The sequence below is a fragment of the Camellia sinensis genome, chromosome 13, assembly GCF_055761805.1.
Source record: "Camellia sinensis isolate YWXY chromosome 13, ASM5576180v1, whole genome shotgun sequence".
Taxonomy (NCBI): Eukaryota; Viridiplantae; Streptophyta; class Magnoliopsida; order Ericales; family Theaceae; genus Camellia; species Camellia sinensis.
In genome coordinates this window covers 8,533,843-8,551,517 of record NC_138973.1, presented here as the reverse complement: position 1 = coordinate 8,551,517, position 17,675 = coordinate 8,533,843, and the positions used below count along the sequence as shown (strand labels likewise).

Here is a 17,675-nt window from a genome sequence, read left to right as displayed (position 1 = left end):
AACTCGCCCAACAAGTCTCAAAACTCAAATTCAAAGAATTAAAGGGAGGAAACAAGACATAGATAACAATATACAATCACGGAACCCGAGTCCGGAACACAATAATTGTCGGGGTAAAACCGGGATCGCTGTAGCACATGTAATGGTAGTTTGTGACATTGATATGGTGGTATTTATAGTAATAGTGGTTGTTATCTTGATAACAATGGAGATGGTGATGGTGCGGGCTGGTTTTAATGGTAAGAATGATAGTATTGGGGTGATGTGAAGAAAATGGTATGTTGTAACAACAGTGATGGTGAAGGTAGATGTGGTGGTTGTGGTTGTGGTAGTGGTAGTGGTAGTGGTAGTAGTAGTGGTGGTGGCGATGAATGGATAATGGTAACACTATGATGATAAATAGTAAAGTGATAATAGTTATAGTGATCTACAAAATAAATAAATTTTAAAAAATATATATTTGTATGACATTTTTTGTAAATTTTTTTGAAAACAACCAATAGTCACTATTAATTGTCACATATAGATATATGTAATATAATTTACTTTTGAGGTATTTATTTATAAGTCTAAATTATTTTCTTATGTTTAAATAAATTTTATAGGTGACATAGTTACAAAAATATCTCTAATAATAATAGGGTAAAATATGCATTACTGTTCATTTTGATAGTGTGAAAAATGTCAAATTTATTCAATATGAATATTCACATCACCTGGTTACTAAGGATTAAAAAAAACTTGCAAATGTAAAATTGTCTATAAAATACTTTAAATATGAGAATTATGAATTTGGTGGATCAAGAGCTCAAGGTGACATTAATAATAATTATGTATAAGTCATAATTGAAGATTATAGATTTCTCAAAAAGAAAATAATTGTTGCCAACTTGCTATTGAATCCTAGTCCACTAAGAATCTCAATCAGTGTGTTTATTTGAGTTTTTTGGATTAAGTTTTTTGAAAATTGAGTTTTTTGATTTTCGTATTTTTTTGTTTTTAGTAAATATTTTTAAAATTTTAAACATTTTTTTTTACTTTTTTAGATGCACCTTACTTAGATGTATTTAAAAAGTAAAAAATTTGTGAAAAAATATTTTAAAAAATTAATAAATACATAAAAATATAAAATATGTATGGAATTTTCGGTTTTTTTTTATATTTTTGGTATTTAGTGAATTTTTAAAAGGTTTCTTTTACAAATTTTTTACTTTTTAAGTATATTTATGTTAGGTATGTCTAAAAAGTAAAAAAAAATTACTTAAAATATTAAAAAAATTCAATAAAAATAAAAAAATACAAAAAATAAGAAAATAGGATTTTTTTAAATTTTTTTTTGAAAAACTCTAACCAAACATGCTGAATGATTCTGGAGCTCGACTTAACATTAATAACACTTCTATATGAGTTGTCATTGAAGACTGCAAATTTCTCAAGATGTCTTTTTGTTTCTTTTCTTAAAATTGGAAAAGATAAAAAGAAAAATGAGTTGACAAAATTAAGAAAAAAATGTCGACGCATATTAACAATGAACAAAATTATGATGAGAGTTGATAATGACAAATACACAAAATAATGGTAAAAATAAGTGTAAAGAAAATTGAAGAGAGACAAAAAAAAAAAAAAATCTTATCCAACTAAAATAAATATAAACTACAAAAAAAAAAAAAAACAGTTATATTATAATTGAACGTCTCTTGTTAATTAATTTCATTCAAAATTTTCAAACGAATTGATGTTTCTTTCATTTTTATTTGATTTATTTATTCTTTCAATCTTTTATGGTTTGTCCTACTTACTATTTTCTTATTTTGTTTGGAAAAATTACACACCAGCGGATTTCTACAAAATTAATTACATATTAATGATAGACTTTCTCAATATTAATTATTAAAATTATAAGTTTTTCAACAAATGTGTAATTATTTTTCTAAAAGTACATTGAATGGTGGTAATTTTTTTTACTTTGCAGGTCCAGTTAATCTTGATATACTAAAAAATTATAAAATTTATACAAAAATTTTAAAAAAATTATTTAAATACAACAAAATACAAACATATATTATTTTTCTACAAATAATATATTTTTAAGTGTATCTAAACTTGAAAAAATTCACTAAAAGTAATAAAAAAAGTAATTTTCAGAAAAAAAAACAGGGATAACCAAACAATGCCTTCATTTGGGATGTGGGTTGACTTTTTAATTATTTTAGTTCAAGGCTAAAAAGTCTCTGTTAGACTTATTTATTTTGATGATTTATTTAATTATGTTTTAATTTATTTGAAAGAGAAAAGTATAATCCAAAATTTATTTTGATGATTTATTCGAAAGAGAAAAATATAATCAAAATTTATTTTGTCCCATTATTTTTCACCTAAACCTTTATCCTAAATGTTGTTAGGATGTATTTAATATTTGATTAAATCTGGAGTTCAAACAACCCAAAACAGAGGTTCAAACAGCTCAGCACAACAACAGTTCAAAAGGTTCAAGTGGAAGATATTCAAATTAGTAATGATGGAAGTACAACGGCTATAAAGATTCAAAAGGCCAAAAGGTTTAAGTGGAAAATATTCAAATTTGTAATGATGGAGTGGAAAATATTCAAATTGGTAATAATAAAAATACAACGGTTATAAACGGCTATAAAAATGACTACAACGGCTATAAATTCAAATGACTACAACGACTATAAACGGCTATAATTTTCATTATATATACCAAAGCCTCTAATGTAAATAAGTTACAAAAAACTTGAAAATATTCTTTGATCTATAGTCACTCACATCTATTCTCATAAATTATATACTGAGCCTTATAGCTTTAAACTCATATTTCTAGTGTGAGGTTTACAGAAAAATCAAAGTTTCATTTTATATATCTATCTTTGAGAGATATTTATTGTAAGTTTTTTTTTAAAGTAAAAATACCATTTTATCTTGTAAAAGTGTTGCAAACACTGTGTTCTTGAAATCTTGATAGTGATTGTGAATCACCTAAGATTTGCAAAGGTTTGGACTTGTGAAGTCTGTGTAAAATCCGTGGAGGATTGCTCCATTTGTAAAGAGGTTGCTAGCACCCCTGTGAAGCTAGAAGATAGTGGAAAATCTCAAATGAAACTTGAGGAGTGGATGTAGGCTTGGTTAAAGCCGAACCACTATAAATCTGTTTGTCTCCTCTTCCCTAATCTCTTTACTTTCTTACTACTACTATAGCTATCTAATATTCATGTATTAATAATTTGATTTACCCTATATGTTAGTTATACTTCATTTTATTTTGCTTGATCATTTACTGCTAAGTTCATTATTGTGCTTGTTAATAATTTGTTGTACTATTAGTTAATTTTATTGGGGTATTATTAATTTTAATTTGTAGAAACCTAATTCAACCCCTCTTAGGTTGTTTTTTGGATAACAATCTCATTTGTAATGAATTTTTTAATTTTTGTAATAAATAAATAAAATGATTATAATTTAAATGTGACATTTTATCTTATTGAATTAAAAAGTCTATTAGGTCTCGTTTGAGAATATGTTAATTTAGGAACTTTTTGACTATTTGGTTAAAATATGAGCTAAAAAAAATTAGTATGTTTGGGATGACTTTTTGATTTTTTATGAAAAGACTACAAAAAGTAAGAAGAAAATAGAATTGTTCACTTTTCCATATGAGTTGTTGACTTTTTAATTTTTTTAATAACTTTTTAATTTTTTGACTAAAAAAATTACTTGTCGAGGCGTTAATAATTGAAGGGTTTCAATGTAATTAGACTTTTATTTATAGTTCGGGTGCGGGGTACCCGAACTTGTGTCGTCTAGCCCGTTTTGAAAACCTAGTTACGACCAGTGTCTGAGAGAAAGAGAGAGATAGATGGACGAAGAAGAGATAGAGAAAGCAGTGATAGGGGGCTTTTCCCAAACTATTTTGCATCTTATTTTCCAAACTAAGCCTAGTTTGGAAGGAATTCCCAAACTAAGCTAAAACGCTATTACAAATCGCGCTTTCATTGTTTGGAGTCCAAAATGTGATGAATAGTGAAAGTACTATTAAAAATCGCGCTTTTAATTAATAAAACGCTGTTGAAAATCACACTTTTAACATAATTTTTTTTTTGAAGAAAACGCTATTTAAAATAGCGCTTTCACTGTGCTTTCTTAGAAAAACGTTTAAAATATATTAAAATGTGACCAAACTAAAACACAAATGCTTTGCACCACAAATGGTAGTGTGCTTGTCTTGCCACCACAGTGGCGTGGGTTCAATCCGTGGGAATTGCTACCTTTCAATTAAGTTCAACTTTTTTTTTTTTTTTTTTTTCTTCACTCACTCTACACTTTATATATTTATTATGTAATTTTTTTGTCAAAAAAAAGTAAAATGTTTGTTTGGTTAGCTAAATTTTTTTTCTATAAAATACAATTTTTTTCAAAATGTCAACATGATTATTTAAAAAGTATTCAGTGTATTTGGTTTGAATTTTTTGGATTTAGTTATTTGAAAACTGAGTTTTTTTATTTTCGTATTTTTTTGTTTTTAGTGAATATTTTTAAAATTTTAAATATTTTTTTTTAACTTTTTCAGATGCACCTTAGTTAGATATATCTAAAAAGTAAAAAAATTGTAAAAAAATATTTTACAAAATTAATAAATACATAAAAATATAAACAATATACTGAAAAAATATTTTTGTATTTTTAGTATCTTTTCAGCAAATTTTCATTTTTTTCAGCAAAATGTACTCAAAAAAATATGCACAGTGAAAGTGTATTCCAAAAATATTTTTTCAGCAAAATGTACGCTTTAAAAATATTTTAGTACATTTTAAAAGCGTACATTTTTTTTTTATTTTTTCATAAATATATAAAGTATAGAGTGAGTGAAAAAATACAAAAAAATGTACTGAAAAAATTAATACAAAATATTAATTTTTTGCAGCAAAATGTACTAAAAAAATGTACGCTTTTAAAATATTTTGGTACATTTTAAAAGTATACATTTTGCTGAAAAAATATTTTTTGAGTACGCTTTCACTGTGCATAATTTGCCGAAAAGATACTAAAAATACAAAATTATTTTTTTCAGTACATTTTTTGTATTTTTATGTATTTATTAATTTTTTTAAATTTTTTTTCACAATTTTTTTACTTTTTAAATACATCTAACTAAGGTGCATCTAAAAAAGTAAAAAAAATGTTTAAAATTTTAAAAATATTCACTAAAAACAAAAAAATACGAAAATAAAAAAAATCAGTTTTCAAATAACTAAATCCAAAAAATTTAAACCAAATACACTGAATACTTTTTAAATAATCATGTTGACATTTTGAAAAAAAATTGTATTTTATAGAAAAAAAATTTAGTTAACCAAACAAAAATTTTACTTTTTTTTGATAAAAAAATTACATAATAAATATATAAAGTGTAGAGTGAGTGGAAGAAAAGAAAAAAGAAAAAAAAAAAAGTTGAACTTAATTAAAAGATAGCAATTCCCGCGGATTAAACCCACGCCATTGTGGTGCAAGACAAGCACACTACCATTTGTGCTACAACGCATTTGTATTTTACTTTGGTCACATTTTAATATATTTTAAACGTTTTCCTAATAAAGCACAATGAAAGCGCTATTTCAAATAGCGTTTTCTTCCGAATACGAATGTACAATGAAAGCGCTATTTCGAATAGCGTTTTTTCAAAAGCGTGATTTTCAACAGCGTTTTATTAATTAAAAGTGCGATTTTTAATAGCACTTTCACTATTCATCACATTTTGGACTCAAAACAATGAAAACGCAATTTGTAATAAGTTTTAGTTTAGTTTAAGGGTTCGTTTGGCAAGAAGAGTTTGGGGCTTTTTTGGCTATTTTAGTCCCAAAAGACAAAATAGACTATTTTAGCCACAAAAAACAAAACATCATATCCAATCCATAATTATTACACTATTCTCTCACAAAAAAAGTCAAAAAAGTCAAAAAAACCAAAAAATCCTTCCCAAACCAAACTTTTTAACCCAGACTAAAATAACTAAAAAAAGTCAAAAAACTAACCTACTTTCCAAACGGTAAGAATTCCGACTAAACTATATCTAATTTAAAAAATAAGATGCAAAAGAGACTTTTGGAAAAGCCCAGTGGTAGCGTATCTGAAAAAGAAGGGTTTCAAGCAGACGGAGCTCGCTTTCCAAGAAGAGCAGCAACACCACACCAAAAACGCCTCTTCCAACTCCTCCTCCTCCACCGACCCCGACATTGCCAAACACCTTTTCTCCTTCTCCGAGTACGTTTCTCTCTACTTTTTTAAGATTTAGCTTCAAATTTTTTGAAATTTCAACTCCTGTACTGTAATTTGCTGCATATGCCTTTTAAATTTTGTTACTTTTGTGGTGTCTGCTGGTTAAATATGTATGCTTTTTACAAATTCTGGGCCTTTTGGGGGAAAAAAAGAAAATTGAAACTGTTGATTTTTTGGTATTTAGTAAGATAATTGTGATTCTTTGGTTCATACTGTGGATTTGATGTTTTGATGCATTTATGGGTAGATTATTTATTTTCAATTGGTTTTATAGTTCGTAGTGGCATTGGGTGATACTAATTTAAGAACATAATATAGATTGATATGAATTTGCTTAATATTTTTCAGTGTCAGAGAATTAACATGGTACATTTGGCATTGCCTATGTTTATGAGCAGTGGGGACTCGATGAATTTTTTATCAGTTGTGATATTCTTATCTTTTTTTTTTTTTAGATAGGGGGCAGTTGCATGAAAGCTCAGAAGCTGCTGCAACTGAAACACTTAATTCTTAAAAAATTACAACTCCTAATAAATCAAGCAAAGCACATTTGAAAGTGCATTATATATAATTTTTTTTTTTATATTGTTATTGCAATTACTGTTTGTCTATTATCATCTTTTAAATCTTTTTATTTGATCTATATTTTGCGCATGCCATTTACAAGATTCTAGTTTTCTTTTGCTTGTTCTTACTCTGTGTTCAAGTTGGTATTTTACTGTTTGTTTGTTTATTTTGGTCCATATTTATGTTATTATTACCTTTTGCAAACTGAAATATGTTTTGGATTACACTTTTGAATTTTCCTCTTGCTTCATTTGCTGGCATTTGGAATCAGGAAAATCTTTGTTTTCCAACTACAACATAATAAATGCATTGTTACTAAGTGGACTTTGTATTTGACTAACATTGACATGGTTACCTTGTTTCTGTTCGTAGAACAAGTTAATATGTGATGTGGGTATTATTGTCTTGACTCTTGAGTATTTCTAACATGCATATATTGCTTTTCCTCGTGATGAAAAATGCTAAATGGCTATCTCCTTGTTTCGTAGATTGTCATATGCTACTTTCTGGTTTCTTGTCCTTTTGGAGTGTAAATGCTTGAGTGTAATGAGTGCTTTTGCTTTTCAGATCAGATAATGTTCCAGCACAGTACCATGATGGATACAGCAAGCTTAGGTCATGGACTTACAGTTCACTGGATTTGTACAAGGTAACTATTCATTGAGTTGCATGTCTTCTAAATTAATGTATTAATTTTGTGGCTTTTGCGTTTCTTCGGAAATTTTACTGGTCACTTTTCAATTGGTCTGGTGGCATTTATCATATATGTGGGGATGTGGAACCTCTACCCCTTACCTATCTTGTGGAAAGTGTAACACTTGCACCTACATGAGAGAGGATTGATTGGGCCTGTCCCTTGTCCCTTTGGGTCAAAATGCAGGTAATGTTCCTGTACCTAGCTAGTTTGAGTGATCCCCAAACCATTTCCAGTAGGGTGGCGTAGGTTTCATGTTTTCTTGGTTATATTGTCATCATCACTCAAATGAAATATGGAAAGTTTACATGACCATAGCTAAAATTCTATGTAACAGACACTTTGACTCAGATGGTTGTTTGCATTGTCACTTTTTGGACTAGTTATTGTAGTACAAATTTGGTGCCTGCGGCATTGTTTGAGGTGCATTTCCCATTCAAACCACCGTTGGACATGCCATTGGCTTGTAATAACACCTCCATTCTGACTCCCTGTCCCAGAACACCTGGCTATTTCCCAGTCACCAATTTCTTACTTTCATAATTCTCCAAGTTTCTTCCGGTGACATTAACTCAAAAAAGGAAGAATGCCCCATTGAGCTCCATTATGAAAACTCATGTTGGTACCATCCACTGCTTATCCACATATGCTTGAACAACCTTCTTCTCTGTCAGCAGCAAACCCATCTGCCAAAGGGGCCCACTATGCAACTCTGTAAACATAAGATCAAACTTCTTTATGAGAGGATTCCCCCACTTCAGCAACACAATCTCTCCTCAAACCCTTCAACACCCTAATAATATAAGTTTCATGCATTATCATAAAGTTAATCTCAAATTCTCAATCACTAGATTTGTACACTGGGTGCATGATCAACTAGACATATCGCAATCCTAATACGTCACACATTTTGAAGAGAAGAGTCTATGTAACAAAGGTTAAAACTATTGAACTTTTATTTCACAGTAACTTTTTGGACTTTTATTTAACCAACTCAGAACTTGTTTCCTAAATTCCTAATATTGCAACTGGTGTACAATTTCATTTCACCTGAATATGGCATAGTTTACCCTTGCAAATACAGATTGTTCATCGATTTTATTTTACTTAGTTAAATAATCCGACTAAGTGTCGTCTATTGATTTGATCAGAACTTAATGTTGTGACCTTCTGAATCCAATCAAGCTAAGTTATTTTTATCACTTTATGAAGTTCTTTTTCTAGTATACCTAACTTATATTCACTTGGCATTGTATTGTAACAATGCAGCATGAGTTAATCCGTGTCCTCTATCTAGTATTTGTCCATTCTTTCATGGATCTTGTGGCAAAAGGTCATATTCAAGAAGGTATGATTCAGAGTTGCTGTGTTTCAAACTATTCTCTGCCTTAGGCTTGTATGCTGTCCAAATCAGCCCATTTATGCGGCAAGTATGTTGAACTTACTATTGATACCTATGTCTGAATCTTCAACTCGAAATTTTTTCAATAGCTTTCGCGAAGACCACGAGATGATGCACTTACGGGACCTCCAGAAATTGGAAGGAGTTCTTTCTCCGTGTCATCTGGAGGTTAATTACTATACTAGTCTTCATGTTACATTTTGCACTTATGAATCTAACTGCTTCTTGATAAACTTTGTTTACACCTTGCAGGAAATGGAGTTTGCTCATTCTTTGAGGCAGAGCAAAGTGAACCTTAAGATATGCCAGGTGATTTCTTGATTCACATTCAGTTAGCAATCAAGCCACTTGGATTGACTTTAGCTTAAGACTAAATAGTTGGATTGGAGCCAATGGAAGGAAGATTGAGTTTTGGGTTTTACAAAGGTTGATTCTCTGATGTTCTTGTCTGTGTACTATAGGAGAGGACTTCTGTCCTTATTCAACTTAGTTCTTCAACAGCTAGGAGAGTCAGTTCTTTGTTTAATATATGAACTAACATTGTGGTGGACTTCCTAAACACTCACCTGGTTTGCTTGCCATTGCTTGCTTTCTTCATATATGTAAGCTTAGAAGTTAGAATTTTATTGGCTAGAGCCCAGTTATTGATTCAGATGGGTACCTTTTTGTAATTTTTATTTATTTATTTATTAGTAGGTTAAGATGGGGCTATACAAGGGAAAAGCAAATCATTTTAAAATAATTTAAGGGATTATCTGAAAGCTAAATGTCATTTTTCTCCCACTTTTCCCTCCAGTATTCTTATGAGCTTCTGTTGCAATATTTACACAAGACACAATCCATTACAATGCTTGGGGTTATTAATGAGCATATTAACTTTCAAGGTACAGCTCCCTGCTCGTTAATTGCATGTTTTTCATCATGATAATATTTTTTTTTCCACTGTATCTCGGTGTTTTAGTTAATTTTTTTCTTTTTCATTGAGCTAATAATACCTCTTTGCAGTTTCGCCTGGACAACCAAGCTTAATTTCTGATGTTGAAGGTGTTACACTTGTTGGGAGTGGTCAGGGTGCAGCAAATCTGATAAATCAGAAAGAAATACACTGGGGGGTAAGTTACTCATATTTGTGCAGTGTTTCTTAACTGAAGATTCAAAAGAATTATAGTTTATTTATTATTTGCATAGCTGCATACAATAGGTATTAATTCTGGCATCTGCTGGATAGCATTTTTTTTTGGATGTATTTCCCTTTCTTTTGAAAACAAAAAATGTGACTTTGTTTTTAAAATATGTTAAACCAGCAAATCTACATTGTTGTAGCTGCTGGTCAGTGGTTTTTCTGGATGTATACAATTGTTGTTATATATATATTTATATATATAAACTAAACTAAACCAAACCAAGCCTTGAGTCCCATCAAATGGGGAAATGACAAAGGCATAGAAATGAGATGTATAGGCAATTTGACTCCAATGGGGAAAAAATGATGGGGAAAGAGTTTCGGTGGGTTGATACTAATTTCAAAAACTGATGGTCATTGGTGTATCTAGAATTAAGCGATGGATAGAATGGAAGTTAGTGACTTTTGCTGTTGGCACCTATTTAGAAAGGTAAGATCTTTCAAATTGTTTGATAAATATTTGGTGTTGCAATCCTTTTGCTGTCTGTTTTGAAGGATTTTAAGGAATTTATGCAAGGTTCCTATGTCTAGTAGTTTACGGTTTCAGAAATTACTCTGCCAAGTTTGTTTTGGGTAGTTTTTGTGTATGTGATTCTCACCTTTTAGGTTGTTTTGTCTCCAATATCTATATAATTTAAAACTTCTTTTTTTTGTAGACTTTGTACTAGATTTTCTCTTTGTAATGAAGATGTCCTTATTGTTATCTATTGTGATATAGCTTAAAAAAAAAACCTTAACCCTTTTTTTGTCTTTGTTTTGTCTTACCATTTCATTTTCAGCAGTTACTGGAAGACTCGTTAGAAGAAAGGTTGGAGAAGGCAGGAAGTTTGCTTTCAGATTTGGAGAAGATAGACGGAGTCACGGAGAAAGTAAGGAAGGCAACTGGATGAGAGTAAGGTAGAAAATATGCCTTAGAGGTCTATGCTATGCGTGTCATCGATTTTTTTTGTTGCGGAATAAACCATGCACACTCACACAATAGCAAGAAGAATCAATCACAAACAAGACAAGCACCTAAGTAAACAACAATATATATGCTAACAGTATATATGCTAGGGATTACATCAGCAAATTACCGTAATGCACTTAGTACAATTCACCTTGAGGGCACAGCTCCCAAATCCTGTCCTTCAGGCAAGGGAGCACTACAGTATTAATCAGGCTTCACAAACCCAATATTTTCATCATCATATCATAATCCTTGATCGCTGATATTTTATCAATTTTTGTAATTCTATGTTTTCTTGGCTTGACTTTGATATATTCACATACCTATTCTGGCCAATTCACTTGAGTTTAGATACTAGTTTTTCGGTTTATTTTTTAAAATAATTTTTTTTGCTGCCATTCTCAGAAGAGAGCAGTGGAGGGAGGGAAGCAAGGTGCTTCTCTCAAAAAGTTGAAAAAGGACAAGGTGGTTGGTGCAACTGGGAAAGCTGTCCGTATTGAGACCAATACTGTGCCTGCAGCACCACGTGTAAAATCTGAGCTCACTTTGCCAGCAATGTATTGTTCAGAATCCTTGGTTCGGATTTCCTGTTTTAGTTATGTATTTTTAATTACTTTCTGTGATTTTTCATTGGGATATATTGGTATCTACTGATAAAAGCTGTTGGTGCATCCATATTTTGAGGACCTCTATTCACCTATTATTGAGTTTGGTACCCACAGCACATTAACCTGGTTGTGCACGTGTATACTTTTGCATGTAAGCACTAGCTATTCTGCTTTAGGAGATTTCTGTAGTAGGCTAATGAAATCTGCTGTATTTAATGGAAGGGACATTCTTTTGTTATAAAAAAATATAGAATTTCATCATAATGTACAACATGTTTTTTTTTTTTTGTTGTTGCTATTATGCCATCTATAGTGAGGGAATTTTTTCACATTGGTTTCACACGGGACTAGGGATTAGAATCAGTGATGTGCTTATTTAGCCAATTTTTTTGTTGCATGTTACTCAGTAGTGTTTTAATTCTTATCATCTCAGGCCAACAGAGGTCGAACATTCTATTCTTGAAGACTTACGAAACCGGGTACAGTTGAGCAGCTCTGCTTTGCCCTCAGTCAGCTTCTGTACGTTTATTAACACACATAATGGGTATGTATTTCACCTGTTCAAATTTTTTCTATGAGTTAGTACTTCACTGCTGTTTTGGGTTTTGTTGCTGTTCTTTGTGTCAAATGTTCTAGCCTAAACTGTTCATCAATATCCCATGATGGATCATTGGTTGCTGGTGGATTCTCAGACTCATCACTGAAGGTTGCGTATTGTGTGTCAAATATTGCTTTTTTAATTTTTTTCCCTCAATTCTTTTTTTCTTTTCCCGTAGTCTGATAGTGGCTTAGTTGACTTGTTAATAGCACTTGTTGTTTGCTAATTTCCAAACTGTTTTCTACAGGTTTGGGATATGGCAAAGTTTGGACAACAAACTGGCAGTTGTAAGTGTCTTATGTTAACTTTTGTAATTCAATGTTATGGTGTTGTATTTTATTGTTTGGCGACATCTTTTGGAACAATGAAACATACTGTTCCTGCTTTACGTCATAAATGTGATAAAACGTCTATCATTTTAATGAACAACTATATATAGCATGAGGCTTGTTACTTTCTATTGAGAAGCTGTTTCTGTGAACATAAGTCTACAACTCATTGCATTAAAAATCTAAGCAATTTCCCTTCCTATGTTAATGGGTAAGTTATGGCTGTACTTGCGCTGTATGATTTAATCTCTAGTCTTGTAAAACCTCAGAGAATCATGTTGTGTTCCCCACAATCTGTTTTATGAGTAGTGTTGCTCCAGCATTTCATAGCTGTAAGGCCTTGGAAATTAATCTTCAGTATTTTAAGTTTTATGGATGGCCTTTATTTATCAATATTGAGATCAGCCATGGGAATGCAACATGAATTTCTGATGTTCATTTGGAATCCTTCAGTGGTGTTATTGTGTCTCTGTTGATCTGCTGATGAAATGATATTATTTTAGCCATTTAATATTGGCCTTGGCCAATGATTTTGTTGGCCTTTCTGCAACTTTTCATTTGCGTTTTGGCAGGGTATCCACCAATGCTATGACTGACAAAAATAGTGTTAATATCATATCTATAAGATTTTGTCAACAACATAAATAAGTAACAGACTTATGAGACCACCAGATGTGTTTAACATGCAGTTTACAACAGTAACAAAGTTTGTTTATTCTGGATACAAATATGTGAAAAAAAGTTACTATCAGCATAATATGTGTTTAACATGCAGTTTACTCATGCATAACTTTGTTTGTTGTCTGATCTAAGTATAACAGTAGAAAAAAGGTTTGTTGCTTTTGTGGGCAGGGATCTGTTGTTGAACAATGTTACTATCAGCTATTTTGCAGGGTGAGAATGATTTTGCTACTAGTGAGCATGTACTTGGGGCAGATGGCGGGAAAAGATCTTACACTTAATTCCGAGGTCACTCTGGGCCTGTCTACTCAGCTAGTTTTAGTCCTTTTGGGGATTTTCTTCTATCCTCTTCATCAGATTCAACAAGTATGTTTCCCTTACCCGTCACGTTTCACTCTTTTCTTTTCTTTTCTTTCTTTCTCTAAAGATTTGTTTCAAAAAATTGTTTCTTTTGCAAATCAATAATGCTACAATGACCATGTTTGTATACCATATTTGGTTTACTGACATACATGAGTTGTGGGACCTATTCAACTAATACAATTATGACAGATGAGATGATAAACCCAATATGAAATATAAAGATGGTCATTGTAGCATTCTCTCTGCAAATTTCATCCTAAGTGAGTTGTAGTTGCGGAACTACTGTCTTGAAAGATTGCTCTATTGCAGTTCGATTGTGGAGCACAAAACTAAATGCAAATCTCGTTTGCTACAAGGGTCATAATTATCCTGTATGGGAAGTTCAGGTATAGAATCTTTGATCTCTAATTTTTCATGATTATGTTATATATGTGATAGGGAATGCAAAGGATTTGGATAAAGATATAATTGAAGATTTTGTATTTTTATGTTTAATTTAATCAGGATTTTATTTCTTAGGATTTGTTTACTTTATGGGATTTTATTAGTTTAGTTAGCCTATATATATGACTTCGGTGTAATGAACTAATCAGATTTTGAGCTTTCCCAATGTTTACAAAATGATTCCAACCTTCGCGCTTCTAATATATTGTAGTCCCCGTAAATCAAATGTTCGCCAATTGAGCAAGGTCATCATACATAATAATTTCAGCAAATCTCCGAAGAGGTCAATGATTTTCTAAATCACCAGGGAGATGAGCATATCTGATATCTCTAACTACATAATTAAGATATTTATTTTGTCTCACTTTCATGGACCTGGAGGTTTTATAATGCTTAATATGATAGTCTGTCGGAGAATAGCTATACACGTCTTTGTTTGAATTATGAAAAAAATCACTTGTATTAGAAGATTATGTATGCCTCTTATTTAAGGCATAAGAGAGCTCTAAATGCTCCTTTGAGGTAGAAACTGTTGAACTCATGGTGTGCTAATTGATATTTTAATCCCCTTTGTTTATCATTTTTTTTTTTTTTTTTTTTGGGATTGAACTGCAAGTAATTTTGAGACATCTTCCAATTTACAGATAATGGTGCATATAGGATAAAAAATCTTTTGTAGCCACCCTCAATAGTCAATAGTTAATCACCATAAGTTCTTTGTTAACTTTATTGTTATCTACTAATTTATGTCATATTTATGTTTTAATTAATACATATGTGGATGCATGCATGTTGGCGTACATGCACATATGCACATGCTTATGATATATGCTGATGTCTTATGTTTTCTAATGCTATCTTAATGCAGTTTAGTCCATTAGGACATTATTTTGCTAGTGCTTCACATGATCGAACGGCAAGGGTTTGGTCTGTGGACAGAATACAGCCTTTAAGGATAATGGCGGGGCACTTATCTGACGTGGATGTGAGTAGTTTATCTCTGCCTCTCTCTCTCTCCCACACACAGACAAACACACACACACAATCTCAATCTCAATGTTATCTATATAATTTTTCCATCAAAAGTGATGTGATTTAAGTGCCTTCCGGCATAGCCTACAAATCGTTGTTAGTCTACTGAGTGCCACATTATCGAAACCAAGTAAAATTAATTGGAAAATCTCTGCTTTTGTCTAATGAATTATTAACCAGGTGAATTACCGCCCTAAAAAGAAGTTTTGGAACTTTTCTTTTTCTAGGGTGAACAATGAACTCAGTTGTGGTGAGGAGCTATAGTTTTTTTTGGTTGTTTCTTTGCTTTGTGTATACCTCTTACTGTACCTGGTGTGACATCCTCTTTGGCGTCTTTCTAAAAAGTGCTTTTATCTTATTGAAAACAAATTTAATCCTAATGAAATGATTTATAATGTTGCATTTCTTTTCAGTGTGTAAGGTGGCATTCAAACTGCAATTACATTGCTACAGGATATAGTGACAAAACAGTTAGATTATGGGATGTACAGAGTGGGGAGTGTGTTAGAATTTTCATTGGTCACAGGAGTGTGGTTTTATCTTCGGCAATGTCACCTGATGGCCGGTACATGGCATCTGGTGATGAAGTTGGCACAACTATGATGTGGGATCTCTCAAGTGGTCGTTGTGTCACGCCTTTGGTGGGTCACACCTCCTGTGTCTAGACTCTCGCTTTCAGGTGAAAATCCTTTTTCTCTAGATGAGACCCATAAAAAACTATTGGGTAAATTACACTTTTCATCCCTATAGTTTGATCCAAATTTCACTTCGGTCCCTATTGAACAATTTGGTACCTGCACTTTAAGTCTAGTTTTATTTTGTTCAATAGGGACCGAAGTGAAATTTGGGTTAAACTAGAGGGCTTAAAAGTGTAATTTATCCAAAATTATTTAATCTGCCGAAGTTATCAGACTGGGGAAACCGGTAAATTTGTTTTGTTAATCATCTGGTTTGTCACATCAGTTGTGAAGGTTCGCTTCTTGCATCTGGGTCTGCTGATTGCACTGTAAAGTTATGGGACGTGACGGCAAGCACGAAGGTGCTAAAAACAGAAGAAAAGTAAGTTTTGCTCAAAATGTAAATTGGCTCAATTTGCTGCACTCTTTTTTAGGAGTATTTAAAGATTTTACTGTGTATTTTTCTTGATTAGCAAAACTGGAAGTACAAACAGACTCAGATCATTGAAGACTCTACCTACCAAGTCCACTCCAGTTTACACATTGCAGGTAAGCACTGGATGCTGAATTCTCAGTAATTTGTATTATATGCTAAAATGTTTTCCAGATGGTTAAATGCTCAATCCTTGTTCTGGCAATAGTTTTCTCGAAGGAATCTTCTCTTTGCTGCTGGGGCTCTTTCAAAAAGTGTATAAAACACGAACTTCACAAATACAGGTCAGATTGCTTTGACATGTGCAAAGTTTGGTGCTCCATGATTCTTCAACCGCCCTATTGAAATATCTTAGTTATGGTAAAAACAAGCATGTTGTATGATATTATGTGATTGTTCTAATTTACCTTTTTCCCATTCTCCTTAGTAATCCAAGTGACGTAAATTTTTTTTGTTCTAGTGGAGTCTTGGAACACATTACAAACTTCTATATTGTGCTCCTTCTTGTAATTTTCTTGCACTGCTGGATGTACATGCTACATGAAACTTTATTGTAAAATTGTCAAAATATATCATAGTTTCCATGAATTAGAACTGTGCCTTGAATTCACAAAATCTTGCTATATTTATCTTCACTAGCATTTGCTTTAGAGGATGAATTCGTTATGTACATTTGCCTCATTTAAGCTGTGTGCTTGGTTGCAACGTTTGCTTCCTTAGGGCCACCTGCCTCTCCTGTGAAAAAAAAAAAAATCCAATTGATTCTATTCTAGATGCTATATTCGATAAATTACTATTCAATAACAATTTGAATAAGTTAGGGGTGACCATTGATTCAATGGTAAAACCTTAGCCTAATAATCCCGAGGTTGTGGGAGTCCAAGTCTTGGGGCAACCACTTTGTGTACTATGCCAAAGATTAGGTGTGTACCCAATCTTTTCTCTCCCAAACACATTAATGTGTACTATTTGAGCATTGTTTTTAATATTTGGAACAAGTTAAATTATGCTGTCTCCGGTATTCTTAAACATTTGTTTATTAGCAATATTTTCTTGATTTTTTTGTTCCTTCTTTCTTTCTGTACGGGGAGCAAATATTCCGGCAAGCCCGTACTCCTTTCTTCCAAGCTCCGTTTCTGTCCGATCACCTGCGAGCACAATAGCGGTGAGCTACCCGGCGGTGTGTGGCCGGAAAACCCCTCCGACGATCAAGTTAGAACACACACAGGGGATAGATAGAGAGAAGGGAGAGTGTTTAGTGTTTAGTGTATGTCTCACCAAATGTTCATCTGTCCGCGTATGGGGGGCGCAGATGTGTTTATATACCTTCTGCGCCCCAAATCTACTCCCAGTGTCCTCTCAACACGTGGCACTACTATCCCATCTGTCAGCATAAACCTTGTTGAGCACCACCTAACCCAACT

General features: G+C 32.1%; 1 pseudogene across 1 annotated transcript in view; it reads left to right on the top strand.

Annotated features, from left to right (window-relative positions):
• Positions 1 to 16,839, top strand: part of LOC114323752 (transcription initiation factor TFIID subunit 5-like) — a 50,581-nt pseudogene extending 33,742 nt beyond the window's left edge. The window contains exons 3-21 of the transcript XR_014347817.1: positions 6,103 to 6,276; positions 7,426 to 7,507; positions 8,822 to 8,900; positions 9,025 to 9,122; positions 9,207 to 9,263; positions 9,751 to 9,838; positions 9,960 to 10,066; positions 10,920 to 11,034; positions 11,492 to 11,643; positions 12,128 to 12,238; positions 12,331 to 12,400; positions 12,540 to 12,579; positions 13,504 to 13,668; positions 13,975 to 14,051; positions 14,978 to 15,094; positions 15,555 to 15,820; positions 16,105 to 16,200; positions 16,292 to 16,367; positions 16,460 to 16,839. The product of XR_014347817.1 is annotated as a transcription initiation factor TFIID subunit 5-like (transcript). The remainder of the gene's footprint in view (positions 1 to 6,102; positions 6,277 to 7,425; positions 7,508 to 8,821; positions 8,901 to 9,024; positions 9,123 to 9,206; positions 9,264 to 9,750; positions 9,839 to 9,959; positions 10,067 to 10,919; positions 11,035 to 11,491; positions 11,644 to 12,127; positions 12,239 to 12,330; positions 12,401 to 12,539; positions 12,580 to 13,503; positions 13,669 to 13,974; positions 14,052 to 14,977; positions 15,095 to 15,554; positions 15,821 to 16,104; positions 16,201 to 16,291; positions 16,368 to 16,459) is intronic.
• Positions 16,840 to 17,675: the final 836 nt, after the last annotated feature.